Consider the following 15,655-nt stretch of genomic DNA (forward strand, 5'->3'; position numbering starts at 1 on the left):
TTTCATACAGAATTAAGTGTGTCAGAATACGTCTGTGATTTTTTAAGATGGAAAGTGCTTTTACATAATTCGAAGAGTTTTTTTTTTTTTTTCATGCTGATCAACTAGTTCCACAATAATACGTCGCCATGTTGTTCTTGCATCATTAGCTGCGTCATCAGATTGGTTGGTTGGTTGGTTGGATCAGGTTGGATAAGTAGCTAGCTTGGCAGTACAAAGAAAGCATGGAAGAGGACGAAATTGAGCGGAATTTCGAAGCGATGCCATCATACCTGATGGCATACGCCTTCGAGCCACTGAGGAGACAAACACCTCAAACACAGCCATGGGTTGTTTTGGAGGAAGAGCAGCTGATGGTTTCTGCAGGTGCTGAGAGGGTGGGCAACACAGCATGGTGCGGGTGTGACAACTGCAGGGAAATGCCCACACCAACAGAGTGTATTTGTTGTCGGGAGGCGAACATGGGCCATTCCTGCGTGACTTTATCCCGCACCTACCAGATGCTCTGCTGTGAGAGGGGAATGTTGGAAGTGGCCATGCTTTCATTGAAAGACGTCCGTGCCAAGACCGTGGTGCGCTGAGCTGGAAAGGCTCGACTGAGTCAAAGATCATTAAGTCCGGAATACCTGAGCCTGACTGAATATATCATAGAGTGCATCAAATTCTGTGAACAGACCATACTGCCTACCCGGACAATACGCTGCTTCCCCAAGAGCAAGCCCTGGATCACCAGTGAACTGAAAAGTCTCCTGAACAAGAAGAAACAATCTTTCAGGTCAGGGGACAAAAAAGAACTGAGGAGTGTTCAACACGAGCTGAGGGAGAAGCTGAGGCAGAGCAGAGATGCCTACAGGAAGAAGCTGGAGGCCAAACTCCAGCAGAACGGAGTGAAGGATGTGTGGACAGGAATGAAGGAGATCGCAGGGCTCAGGGCAAAAGACAGACCAGCAGCCAGTAGCCTTGAGAAGGCCAATGTGCTAAACTGCTTTTTCAATAGATTTAGCTCACAGTCAGGAGTGGCCCTACAGTCCCCCGCCCCTTCACACTTCCCCACTGTCTACAATGGCCTCCCCAACCCACCTCTGCCCAAGCTCTCTTCCTTCAGCCCTCAACCCTCCCTGGTGATCCCTCCCTTGGACTCAACTCCCACATCTCCCATTATCTCCCTCCTCCATAGTACTCCCTCCACTAGCATCATCCCCTACCTGACTGCGGGCCAGGTAAGAAGACAGCTGGAGAAGCTGCACCTGGGCAAAGCTGCTGGAACTGACAGCCTTAGTTCCAGAGTCCTGAGGTCTTGTGCCAGCCAGCTGTAAGTGATCCTGGGGCACCTCTTCAACCTGAGCCTGAGCCTGCAGAGAGTCCTAGTGCTGTGGAAGATGTCCTGCGTGGTTCCTATTTCAAAGAAGAAATCTCAATCTGGCCCCAACGACTACAGACCCGTTGCCTTTACATCGCTCATGATAAAGGTGCTGGAGAGGCTGGTCCTGGCCCACAAAAGCAGGCAAAATCATCGCTGGACCCTCTACAGTTCACCTACCAACCCCATCTGTGTGTGGACGACGCCATCATTCACCTGCTGCAGCGTGCTCACACCCGCCTGGATTGTAGCGGCAGCACTGTGAGGATCACCTTCTTTGATTTCTCGAGTGCATTTAATACTATCCAGCCACTGGTCCTGGGTGAGAAGCTGCGAGTGATGGGAGTCGACGCGCCCACAATCTCTTGAATTACTGACTACCTGGCAGACAGACCGCAGTTTGTCCGACTGGGCAATGTTCTGCCTGAGACTGTGGAAAGTAGTATAGGAGCACCACAGTTGAATGTGTGAATTCCACAGTGTGAATTTCCCTTGGGAATGAATAAAGTATCTATCTATCTATGACAGGGGACTGTTCTGTCTCCTTTTCTCTTCACCTTGTACACCTCATACTTTCAGTACAACTCCTCATCGTGCCACTTACAGAAGTTTTCGGACAACTCAGCGGTGGTGGGGTGTGTAAAGGATGGATGAGAGGAGGAATACAGAACAGTGGTGGACAATTTTGTGGAATGGTCTGGTAGAAATCACCTGCTGCTTAATGTGGCCAAGACCAAGGAGATGGTTATTGATTTCAAAAGGAACAGGACAATCACGCAACCACTGTGCATTCTGGGGGAGAATGTTGCAGTGGTTGAGGATTACAAATACCTTGACAACAGACTGAACTGGAAAACTTCAACACTGTTTACAAGAAGGGGATGAGCAGACTCTATTTCCTGAGGAGGCTCAGATCATTCAACGTATACAACAAGATGTTGGGGATCTTTTACCAGTCTGTCGTTGCCAGCGCACTCTTCTTTGCTGTAGTGTGCTAGGGGGACACCAACAGACTGAACAAAGTGATCAGGAAGGCCAGCTCCGTTATTGGCTGCAAACTAGACACTGTTGAGGAGGTGGTGGAGAGGAGGACACTGGACAGACTGTTATCCATTATGGATAACCATGAACATCCTCTTCACCACATCGTGGACAGACAGCAGAGCTCCTTCTGCAATAAACTGCTTCAGCTCCGGTGTCATAAGGACCGCTTCAGGAAATCATTCCTGCCACAAGCCATCACACTTTACAACAGAAACATAAACAGTTAATCCACCAACCTCACAACCCCAATACTTTACATTTTTATCTGTACTACTGCAATATTGCACAACATTTATTTATATTACAGTATATTGACATTTACATTTACATTTACACTTAGTTTTATCTTGTATTCACTGCTGCTTTTTTTTTTATATTTTTTTCTCACTTTTTTTGTTTGCTTTTTTTAAATTCTTATATATTCTTGTATATATTCTATGGTCATCTGGAGACTACAAATTTAGACATTTAAATAGCTGACGTTAGTTGAAATTAACACATTTAAAACTATCTTTATATGGTCAGCTTGGTAAGATTAATACTAAATGTGCTAATATTTGACTGATACACAGCATAGCTACTTTTTGTCAGTTTGTTCAGGCTGACTGCCTACAGGCAGTTTACTCTTTGGGCCAGAGGTCATCTTGGACGGAGGAACAGGATTCCCATCCCATCCTGTGTGGAGACCTCCATCCGAAATGCTTTCCCCTCCCCAAAGTATCATGGATTTTAGTACTTCTATGAAGAATTTTAACTGTGGTATGTATCTCATTTAAACTGACTGGTTTGACTGAAAAGTGACGGGAAAAAAATCTTCAAATGTTCTATCACACACATGCAGATGAAAGATATGAAGTAATCCAATTCAAAAAAATAGTTTGCATAAAGGCTGTTTTATGCTTGTAAGATATGTGTGCAGGCGTCTTAAAGGTGTCGAATGACACAGATACATTTATGCTTAAATGAAGTGTCGAACGCCATCTGTGGCGCAAACTGTCATTTCAATGGTAACCACCTGGATGCTTCTCCGTTCAAGAAAGATGGCTGCTGGTTGCTACAATATGTTTGATGTAGCAGAGGTGCAGGAGATCTTCAATTTGCTTTTACAGCAGAGGAGGAGGCAGAACAGAGAGCTATTGTGGTCTGTGCACCTGATGAATCTGACAAGGGAGGAATACGTTCTTTGGGCATCCTTCAAGTCCCTATGCAACGAGTCATAGAGATGAGATTATTTCCTTACCTGTTCAGCCAGTCTCTCCTCCAACTCATTCATTATATTATATTTATTTACATTTACTGTTTAATGGATCCAAATCCACTAATATCACCTTCAATCAAAAACCAGTTGGATCACTGTTTCCATCTCCATGACAATGAAAGAACTCTCAGTCCATCCAGCCAATGAAAATGTAAGACAACCAATGACAGTGACTGCAACCTTATAAATATTGGACAGGTACAAGACAGTGTTGGACAACACTTTTCAGAAGTAACAGTTGTTGTTTTTTTTGTATAGCAATCAATAGTTTGTGTATTGTATTTGTTTTTAATGTAAGATCATTTTGTGCAGTTTCTCATATGCAAGACACAAACATCATCCTGTCTGTTAGCTGACAAAAAAAACATGGGAGACATGAATATGATAGGTACAGTTTCTCCCACCCAACTCCACTCCCCCACCTGCACCCATTTCATGTTTGTCCCTGTCAACATTTGAAACATATTTGTAAACCTCAAATAAATATAATATTGCATCTTTTGAGACACACTAATTCCTCAATTAAACACTGTCAGTCAACAAACTGATGCTACTGAAATTTTATCGAAAGAACTTCTAGGAAATTACTTATTAAAAGTAATTTTTCTTATTAACATAAAGCATTACATTACAAACTGTCAAAGCTCACTCAGTTGGACAGTTTTCTCCACACCGTTGTGTTGGGCTAGGGTGACTGGTGTTTTCGGTTTGAGCTCTTGCAGTGTTGCACGGATTGAGCCAGACTTGCACCTTTGGATCAGACCAGACACCAGGTCACAGCACAGACACTGGGGGGGCGTGCACACTGCCACATCTGGGCGCCTCACAGCAACCTTCCATGCTACACTGCGATAAGGGAGGGAGGGGGGTGGGGAGCCACTGGCACGGTGTTGTGCTCTTGCCTTACGGCACACAGCCGCCTCTTTGCTGCCGCCGGACTGTGTCGGGCAGTCTCAGACAGATGGAGCAGCTTCTGGCTTTAACCCGTTTGTTTTACGAGTCACCAGGACACCTGATTCAAAAGCCTTCTCTTCAATGTAGTCCTCATTTACAAAGTGCTTGCTGCAAACCCTAGCTGCAGGACTGAGAGGGGGACTCTGGCGTTTGAGAGCAGCTAGCCAGCGATGGAGAACCGATTGCCGCTTTAGTGGCAAAACATGAAAATGTACAGTCTTGCCTTGGTTTCTTACTCTCTAGAATTCATTGCTACAGCCTGGAGTGATGCAAAAATGACCTCCCTTGCATTTTTTTCTTTCTTTGTGGTTCCATTTTGTCACTGTTGTCACCAGCGGAGTATTGAAAGGACTCGATCCAACCAACCTCGTGACGTCATGCTCTATGACAAGACAATATGGCTGCGCCCTTGTTTGACAACATAAAATTTGGGAGTTAATTTCTTTTCTTACAGCTTATTAACAATTTTAGGCATTGGCTAATGTAGATTTTGTTTCACAGGTACATACAATGATGAATATTTTTATGTGCACTGAAAAATATTTCTGTGAAGTCATTTGTACAGAAATCACAAATTACATTTGTGAATCCTTGTGTGCATATTCATTAATACCATCACCCATCAGATTCCACAAAACAATGACTGTCCTCTCAAGAAATGCCTAAAATGTGTAGTATGCATGCAGTTGCTCTCCGATTACGTTCCTTTTTTGTGACTTCTGTTGACTTATACTTGTGAATCACTTAACACTTTATATCAGAGGATTGAGAAGCACAGACATGGGGAATGTAAGGTCACCATTCAACAAGCCAGATGACCTAACCCTTTTGGTGAACAGCCAGCATTCCTATGGGGAATGCAGTTGGCTCTGCTCCACAGAGACATGACTGAATGGGAATATACCAGACAGTATACTTGAACAAGCCAGCTTCATGCTTTTATGGGCAGACAGAAGAAAACGGAACACTAAGAAGAGAGGAGAAGGTCCTGTTGTCCTTCTTCACTCTTATTAGTGTAGTCCTCGACATGGTTCAGTGGTGGCTCAGGACACATTTGCATGCACACCGCTAAAAAATTGTGGCAAGGCGAGCGGTGTAGAAAAGTTGCAGACAACGCCACCTGGGGGCTTTCACCCCAGGATATAAACAGGAATTCAAAATTCCCAGTTTTCAGTTGAGGCAAAGGCACACAGTTCGAGAAATCCCACAGGACAAGAGCGTGATATCCAATTATAAAAATATTATTTTATTTAACAATCATTTTAAAATGAGCAGCAGACTGACTAAATCAATAATAATAATAATGAGGAGTGATATGAGGAGTTGCAAAGAGGAAAAGGGGACAGGGCTGGGGCATACCACGACAGCGGTAACAAAAAAAGGGAGGGATCCAAACCTACACTGCACCCATGACACAGCAAACCAAAATAAGTGGAAAAGGAACCACCACCAGGAGAACCACTGCCGCTCTGGGCCTCAGCACCTGTCAAAGGAATGGAACACCATTAAAAACATGTCAAGGCAACCCTCACACCCACCATAACCACAATGGCAACCACCCCAAACCCAAAAGAAACTATTTTAAATCACAAATTATCAAAATAAGGAGCAAAAAGAATTCTAAACAATAAATCAAATATAACCCAGAAACCCAATCAGTAATAATTCAAAGAAAGAAATAACAAAAGAAATAACAAATGGAAAAGGAATAAACTCAGGAAATTCCTAAGTGTCTGCCACTCTAATTGAATTAAAACCAGTCTCCAGGGGAGACGGCTCTGCGTCTATGAGAGGGTCAGGACGCCCTCTCCGGGCTCACGTTGGCAACTTTTGTCCAGGCTGTATCACTGCAGCTTGGCCCGCAGTTAAAGGAAACAATAAAGGAGTCCAATAGAGCCGAATCAGAGCGCCAAATGAAGGCGATTGGAGTCCCCCAATAAAAACCCAAACCAAGGAGAGTAAATGCACAAAAGGAAAGAGAGCCAAAACAGCAGCAAGGCTCACAGTGGCAAGTGATGGCCACGCACTGCAAAATAAACAAATTAACCTAATTAGAATTTGAGTATAACACATTATAAAAAGTAACAAAAGCTACAGATAAACATTTCCTACCGGAGAGCAGGATCAAGGAGTCACACAGCAGCACAAGGAGGAAGCCAGTACACTTCACCAGACCATCGACAGCTTAATATAAAAGGCAGACAACCAAGCGTCTTACCCATAGAAAGCGCACCACACGCACACACAGGCCCGAGGGAGACAGCCCAGCTCCCGGTAACACCACACTGCTAGACAGAGCAAAACTGAAGTAAACACAAGGCCCATAACACTGAAGGAATCGAGCAGAGCAGGCGTACCTTTGTTGTGAAATCTGCTATCCAGCGAGACACTGCCACACACAGCTGTCGGCTCTGTGAAGGAGGAAGAGGAAGCAGAAAGGGAGAGGAAGGGTCCGACCAGGCCTATTTATAGGTGATCGCCCACTAATTATCTGCCACACTGCACCTCACGGTGGGGAGTGTAGCGCTATCCTGCCACAGAATGTTGCCATATGCCAAACAGATTAATTTCAGTTGTGGTCCAAATGACCAGATCTGAATGTGTGCTCAATGCGTCGTGGGTGAATTCACACCTGTGACCTGAGCTGTCCACTTGTGATTGGACCAGGTATATACAAGAACTGAGAAGAATGTATGGACTCGGAGGAACAGCTGCATCAACCCACCTTCATGGTACAAGGGGACCCAGATTTTGCTATTGAGCTGCTTCAGTAGGTTTGACACAACCCCTACCCCTGTGTGCTCAGACAGTGGCCCCTTTTAAATGCCCTGTTCTAGCACCTCTTCAGTCTTTCCATGAGAGTCAGGATGGTGATGATGCCTAAACTATGGAAGTCCCCTTTGATCATTCAAGTGCCAAAAAAAAGCTGCTGACAATGCAACTGTACCCCGGCACTGCATCTTGGATCCTTCAAAGGTTTTCTGACAACTCCTCCATTGCTGGATGCATCAACAAAGACAAGGAGGAGGAGTACAGAGGTGAAAAAGAGCTTCATCCTATGGTTCAACAACAGTCATCTGATGCTCTACATCAGTGAGATTAAAGAGCGAGTTGTAGACTACTACCAGAGGAACAGGAGCTCCTGTGTACCAGTATTCGCCCAAGGAGTGGAAATGGAGTGGGTGGGTTTATACAAGTACCTTGAGTTCCAAATCAACAAAAAATTGGTCTGGACAAACAACGCTGAAGCCCTCTCCAGGACGGGACAGAGCAGATTGTTCTTCCTAACGCAACTCATATCCTCATATCATATCCGCGTGCAATAGGCTCCTGAAGATCTTCTACGAGTCTGTTGTATCCAGTGCTCCCTTCTTTCCATGTGCTGGGGTGGTCGCATCAAGGCTTTTGAGGGCATCAGACTTAAGAAGCTGGTAAGGAAGGCTAGCTCTGTGGTTGGGATAGAACTGGGTAGCTTGGGGGCAATGACTGAGAAGAAGACAAAGGACAAACCCATCTTGGATGCCTTCTAGTTTCCTACCTACAGTCACTGTTGGTGTCTCTCAAATCAAGACCTAACTTTAAGTAATTGGTTCATCTTTTAATCATGGTGACAATGGTTCTCCACGCCAGTCATCATTGGCCCACCACTTTGGTCCAGACCGACATATCTTAGCAAGCATAACATAGAAGAAGAACATTTGTGGTTTTATGTGAAATGTCTCAACAACTACTGGATGGATTGCCATGAAATTTATTTCAGACATTTGTGTACCCCAGGGGATAAATTGACACATGATCTTTATCAACACATTTAATTTGCTCAGTTTTTTTTTTCTTTTTTTCAAATTGTAGACATTCAATTGGGCCGCTACTGCAGTCATTTTTAAGATTCCTCATCCATATTACCTTTAAGGTTAAGCTTCACAGTTAATTCTTTGTGGTCCATTGTTTTGAACAAGAGAGTAAGTGGAGAGTGAGTTGAGATTGTTTTTCGTAAACTAAGTCAAGAATGACCTGTCAAGATATGCCAGTATGGATGTTTTGTGTTGATTTTTGGGAGGATTATGTGGCTTGTTTTTCAAAAGCAGGTGCAAATTGCATATTTTGCCATTTTGTTTAGAGTGCTTGTCGGGAATCCCTGCAGTCAGGTTCCAAAATCTTGAGGGAAAGCCTTCCCAGAGGAATGGAGGCTGCTAAGGCAACATATTGATGCCCATTGATTCAAATGGGAAATTCAGCAATGAAACAGTGGGTGTTACATTTGGTTGTCCACATCCTTTTGGCCTTTTAATGTATGCAAAAAGCATTTAATCTATAATTAAGTCAGGGTGGCTATGATCATTCTTTGATTTTCTGGACTGATACCCATCACTAAAATGTGTTGTAATGAAAAACATGGGCTAATATCTGCCTGCTGTGTGGATCAGACCTCCTACGCCATAGGGCTGTTTAGATTTGATGATCTCTTTATGTGCCAAATTAATTCCTAAAATGAATATCTCAGGGCTATCCGCAAAGGTTTGCTCTCATAATTAAGCAGCGCTTCCTAATACAGTCTTCTTGCTTGAGGGCATCTCTTTTTAAGTCTATCTTTGAGGGGCCTTTTTTTTTTTTTTTTATCTCCATCTCTTTCATTCTTGGTTGGTTGGGGTCTGATTTAATCAGCTGACTGGCTGCTACATCACTTGGTGTCACATCAGGTAACAGATTGACATGACAGGAAGCTCACAGGAAGGTCAGTGAATGAAAACACTTCTTGGCCACCATGGCATTTGTACCAATTAATGACCTGTGATGTTAAATAGAGTCATGGGAGGGCCTGACAGTCACGCTCCATATCATCTGAGGACAGGGAACTTGGCCGCCATTTTATCCAGCTGAGCTCAACAGCTAATTTTTTTTCTCCCTCTTTTTGTTGTCGCTTCTCATGAATGACTGTTGAGGAAATTGTTGCTCCATTTATCATTTTGATCGGCGGTTTGGGAACTAGACAGATTCACCCACACATTCACTACAGTTAATATGTCACTGTAAAGTTATCACAGCAGAGCTTCTTTTATCAGTTTATTGAAATCAAATTTATCAGATGTCAGTGATAATCTTTACTGCCGGTGCACAATTACTAACTTATCTATACACATATTATGCAGTTTACTACTATTCTTGCTGGAAATGATGAAAATCTTTATATGTAGAGGCCATTTAAGGATTCTGGTGCCAGTAATTGTCAACTGTAAACTGAAATTATTTCCCTCCACTGTGCCAGTATTGAAGTCAAATAACAAGAACATTTAATATTACGAGAGGCAATATAAGAAACTACTTTCTCCCAGCAACACAGGCTCTAGTGATACCATTTACATAACTTACACCACTTATATAAATGCCAGCATCTACCGTATAATAAGCAGTATGAATCACCTTTAATCTCCATCTCTATCACACTCTTTCTTTTTAACGGCAGAAAGCAGGTAGTTTAGTCATCCAAAGCAGTGCACTACAGTGTAAGTGTTTGGATGTGTGAGGAAGTGCTGTGTAATTAATCTATGAGAGGGGGGGTAATGGCAGCTATGGTATAACAGCGGTATGTCGTTTACATGATGGAGCAAGTGCCGATAAAGGAGAAGTAGCATTTTAAATAAAGATGAAGGTGGTGGGGAGGGGTGCAGAGCAGGGTTCAACTAACACAGCCTGCAATAGCTTCAGAAGACTTAATAGCAGGAGAGTCTGCATTATTTTCAGATATCCGATAACTGTGATGTAGTCAACCCAATGGTTTCCAAAAGCCCTCGGTTCATTGTGTGTCTGGCTAATTAAGAAAAAAAAAAAAGACTAACTTTGCATCTCTAACTCACAGCACACAGTATCAAAACAGTTTATTACAATTTTGGATATTTCTGTAGCTCTGGTCATAACTTAAGAGAACACTGCACTCACCAAAGTAATAGCTAAGACCTGGAAACACAGTGATGTTGGCAAGAATACGAGTGCAGTCAGATGTTCAGTCAGATTGTAATAAATCACAATTTTTCTTTAAGGTTTGCCTAATTTTCTCATCTGGAGGCCCTGTCTTAGAGAGGGTGCTTGTGTCAAAATCTACTTTTCTACGATTTTAAGGATCTGGGCTTCCAATACGGTTGCTCACTTTGGTAATCCAGTTTTGCCCTTTTGCTGTATGCCAAATTGTTTATATGTGGCAAAGAAAAGCAACATTCAGTGGTATGTAAAAATAAAAATGACCTTAGCTCCAAATAAGCCACAGTGTTATCCAGTGGGTCATAGTTCAGCATTAAAGCAAAAGACTGCAGTATCTAAATTTTAAAAGAACAAAGGCTATATTCTTCTGGTTACAAATAAAAAAGTTCAGTTCATCAGCAGTAAAAGTCTTCCGCAACTCAAAGCACAGGGTATGTCTGCTACAGCTGCACTTGATCTGGTATGACAGGTAGCAGAATTAATTCAGAATTTGACTAATAAATGAATAAGTTAACTAATAAAGAAAGTGCAAATTTGAAACCTTCTCTGATTCAACTGTCAACTGTCATGTTAATCAGCAGTGAATATAATCAGCAGATGTGGCTATAAAACAAGGAATACTTTAAATCCCTTATCAGCTTGGGTTTTCATTCATATTATTACTCTATTGGTATGGACACAGCTTGTTGTGAAGATACTGATGTATTGCAATCGCTTTGTTGGTTCACCCCAGGTGAAAACACATTTTAGCAACACCTGGGGCTGGCTGAATGAAAGGTATGGGGAGATCTGTAAAATAAAAGTAATTTAAAGACAAAGACAGACAAAGGTGACTGGTAAATGCTCTCTTGGTAACTTTTTTGGTAATAACCTCTGCATTGCTTTGATGTAGCTTCCCATGTCCTCATGGTCTCCTAATTCACTCAATTAACCTCTCTCGCCTCCCTGAAGAAGAGGAACCCTGTAATATCAGCTCTCTGTTGTTCTTTATGCACTATTAAAGAACAACAGCAACAGCTCGAGGTCAAAGGTCAAAATACACCAAACTCTGCTGTAGCTCCAAAAGGCCCTGTTAAAGTCTTTACTTCAGCCAAATAAAACTACTAATCCAGACTGGGATTCATTTTGTCACCAGCTGCAGGAGGCTCAAATTAATATGTTCCCATAAGACAGACAGGAAGCTCTGAAAGAACTCTCCTTGCTTTGTCTTCATGTTCGCAAGCAATTATTGAAACAGAGATCTAACAAGGACTAAGATAGCCATGCTAGCCCCATATGAGTCATACCCTAAATCTGCCCAATATCACACTGAAGCCATTTTTAGTTATGGGGAATTAAACCAAGATCATAGAAGGGCACTGCCTTATTAGGAATAACAAAACTTGTTTCATTGATGTTTTTGGTAAGATAGGACAAGATAAGATAATCTGGTAACACTTTATGTAAAGAGCACATCTACAGTGTGTTATGGGGGCATTCATAGTGAATTATAAAGCATTAATAATGCTTTATGACTACTTTCATAAACACACATAATGCTGTCTTATGTACCATGTCAATGTCATGAAACATTATAGATGTGATGTGACTAGTTACTTCTCTCAAAAGTAATTGAATTACTTTATCAATTACTGTATATAAAACGAATGAGGGAAAGTAGCCTTTTGCATTATTTTTAAATGTCTACTTCAATCATCTTATTAAAGCAAATTAGAATCGTTAAGTATTATACAAACTGCCTACCTAGCTTGCCCCGTATTACTGTGCAGACATGCATGCATTTGTTTCTTTGTACTTTATTTCAGAAACTTGAGAATTAGGCACCACTATGCTGTACCATTTGCACTACTTGTGAATTTGTGATCTCTGATCTGTAGTGGTGTATTTTCCAAACCAAACCAGCAGTGGCAGTCAGTGTCTACAAAAGAAACAAAATACACTGACACACTGCCAAACAAATTAATATAAACAAAACACCAAGTTGGCATTTACCTCCGTCTGATTATTGCACAATACCCTCACCAGACAGCTCGACACTCAGGGCGAGGATCGAGAGCAAATATAACAGGCAGTAAATCACATGACAGCTATTCGTCCACTTAAAAAAAATGGCAATGACACCTACCACAGACAAAAGTGAAATGAAAGGAAGAACAGAACCATCAACCTGGCTTATACATTCAACTAACAAATTGGCAACAAGGAAGGGGGAGGGGCTAAAGCCTGCCTAGCACTATAGTAGCCCAGGAGGCACATTTCACTACTGGCTACATCTTGCATACCTCACCTTACTATACCTATTACTATTACTTTCCATTCCTAAAGCAGAGAAATTTTACTTCATTTAAATACTTACCTAATTCTCTGCATTTTGGCTTTGTACATAATAATGATTTATGATGCAGCATAGATTGTTTCAAATGTGTGAAAATAGACTACAGTTTATTTACCACCAACAATAAAACATTATGATGAAGCATGCATTATTACAGATGCATCAATATGTACTTCACTTTACTCACATACCACACATACAGTGATAATTGATTGTACTTCATGGACTGTTATAACATACTATGAGTCCTTACTACAGTTGATTGCTGAGGTGTGTATAGGTGCTGTTAGTTCAAGAATCCACAGTGGGTACTTGCAAAGTGACATATTTGTTTGGTTAGGAGAAACAATGTCACCTAAGAATAGTATACGTAGGAATAATATAACACTGTCAGCACTGTACACCAGAATATCATCAAATATGATTGCTTGATGATAGGATAATGCTGAAATTATTTACCTGGACAACATAAGATTTTCCAAGACATTTTATTTTTCTCTCATTTTCCATCTGCCATACTGTGTTTATTAATTCAAATGAGTTTCAGTGTGTTCCACCAGCTCACAGCCATTTTTAAGTGCTTCCAAAGGCCACTGGACTTTGTGGTTTTCAAAGACATTTCACCTCTTGTAGCAGCCCACTTGGAATTAACACGCAAGACGCAGAGAGCTTCGACTGGTGTTCTTTTAATTCTCTCCTCTTTTATCACCACTGGCTTTTGACAAATTCTGTCACCTTATGACACCGTGAAAACTATGAAAACGGACAAAATACAAATGCCGTGGTGTTATATTTCAGAAAATAATGCATAAATCATGTTCACATTTTTAACTTAATAAACAATCATTTTTAGTAAACTCAAATAATAAATTTTACATGAAATAATACGTTTTTTAAACAGTAATGAATTGCAGCTCTTATGTAAACAAAAATAATGACAAATTCTCTTGTTTTAAATAAATGAACAACTCGTTTCACAAGGAATACACCATTAGTCTCCTCCTACCTCCTTCTGCTTTCCAAGGGTGCTAAGCTTGAACTTAGCCTGCTAGCAATGATTTCTCGGAAGGTTATCGTCTTTAATGATGACAATGTCATTGGCTCTGAGGTTGCGTTGAGGTGATTGCCATTTCTGTCTTGTGGATATGTTGAGCAAATACTCTTTTTTCCAGCGACCCCAGAATTGTTCAATGAGATACTGAACTCTTATCCAGCTCTTTGTAGCGTATAAATCTTCCTTCACAAATATTCCAGGGGGAGGAAGAGCAACTTTGGATTTCATCATAATGAGGTGATTCGGCGTTAAAGGTTCCAGCGCATGTGGATCATTGATTCCATCTACTGTTGGGCGACTGTTAACGATTGCCATGGCCTCATACAACAGTGTTCTGAGAGAGGCGTCATCGAGTCGACCTGGGCACTGGGCGAAAGTGGCATTCAGCACATTTCTAACAGTTCTAATTTACCGTTCCCAGACACCGCCTGCGTGGCTGGCAGAGGGGGCGTTGAAGACAAATTTGCACTGCCTTTCAGACAGGAAGATTTCCAGCAGTTTGGAGTCGCATTGCTTGAGTGCTTCCTTAAACTCGTTTCTGGTGCCAACAAAGTTAGAACCTTGGTCACAATGTAGTTGTCGGACAGCTCCTCTGAGGCTGATAAAGCATCTCAATGCGTTGATGAATGAGTCTGTCGACAAATCTTGGAGCATTTCTATATGCACAGCTCTAGACTACAGACATGTGAAAATCAGACCATATCTTTTGTATTCTTTGTGGGCTTTCTTTACAATGAATGGGCCAAAACAGTCCATTCCGCTGTATGTAAAAGGTGCTGAGGCTTCAAGATGTTCTTTAGGGAGTTCAGCCATACGTTGGCTCTCTGTTGGACGTCGAAGTCTCCTGCAAAGCACACAGGTGTGTATTAGTTTAGCAACCAACTTGCTTCCACCAATGACCCAGAATCCATTTGTTCTAAGCTCCATTTGTGTCTGACCTCGACCCTGATGGCACGTTTTAGCATGGCAGTGGGACACAATTAGCTTAGTAATATGACTTTTGTTTGGTAAGATGACTGGGTGCTTGACTTTGTGGCAGAGAGATGACTGTTTTAATCTCCCACCAACACGGAGAAGTCCTTCAGACCAGATGGGGTCAAGACTGAAGAGAGGGCTAGAGTTTGGAAGGTCTTTTCCACCTTGAAGCATCTTTATCTCATGGGGTAAGGCTTGCTGCTGTACGATTTTAATAACTGCTTCAGCAGCCTTCTCACGCTCCTCGACAGTCACATGTTCAACATGTTGTTTTTGTTTAGACCTCAGTCTTTTGATTCTTGCAACCACTTCTACCAGTGTTGACCATGAGGAAAACCGGCTGAGACGCTTGAGAATGTTGTTGTAGTCATTGGCTTCCGTTGCAAGCACTTGAATTATCTTGACTTCAGGATCACGACGAGTAATTCTGCTGGAGAGCTGGGTGTTAAATGTAATTCACGCTCCCAGAGAAACTTCGGTCCTTGCAGCCAGTTCGTTGAGTGAATGTCTGAAGCATGTAGACCTCGGGATGCATGATCCGCCGGGTTGTCTGAGGTGTCCACATAATGCCACTGACTGGGATCACTAATATCTCGAATCAGCTGTACACGGTTTGCAACAAATATGTGGAACCTACAAGCATCATTGTTGATGTACCCAAGCACAACCTGCGAATCAGTCCAGAAAAATTCTTGATCA

This window comes from Chaetodon auriga, chromosome 9 (assembly GCF_051107435.1).
Source record: "Chaetodon auriga isolate fChaAug3 chromosome 9, fChaAug3.hap1, whole genome shotgun sequence".
Lineage (NCBI taxonomy): Eukaryota > Metazoa > Chordata > Actinopteri > Chaetodontiformes > Chaetodontidae > Chaetodon > Chaetodon auriga.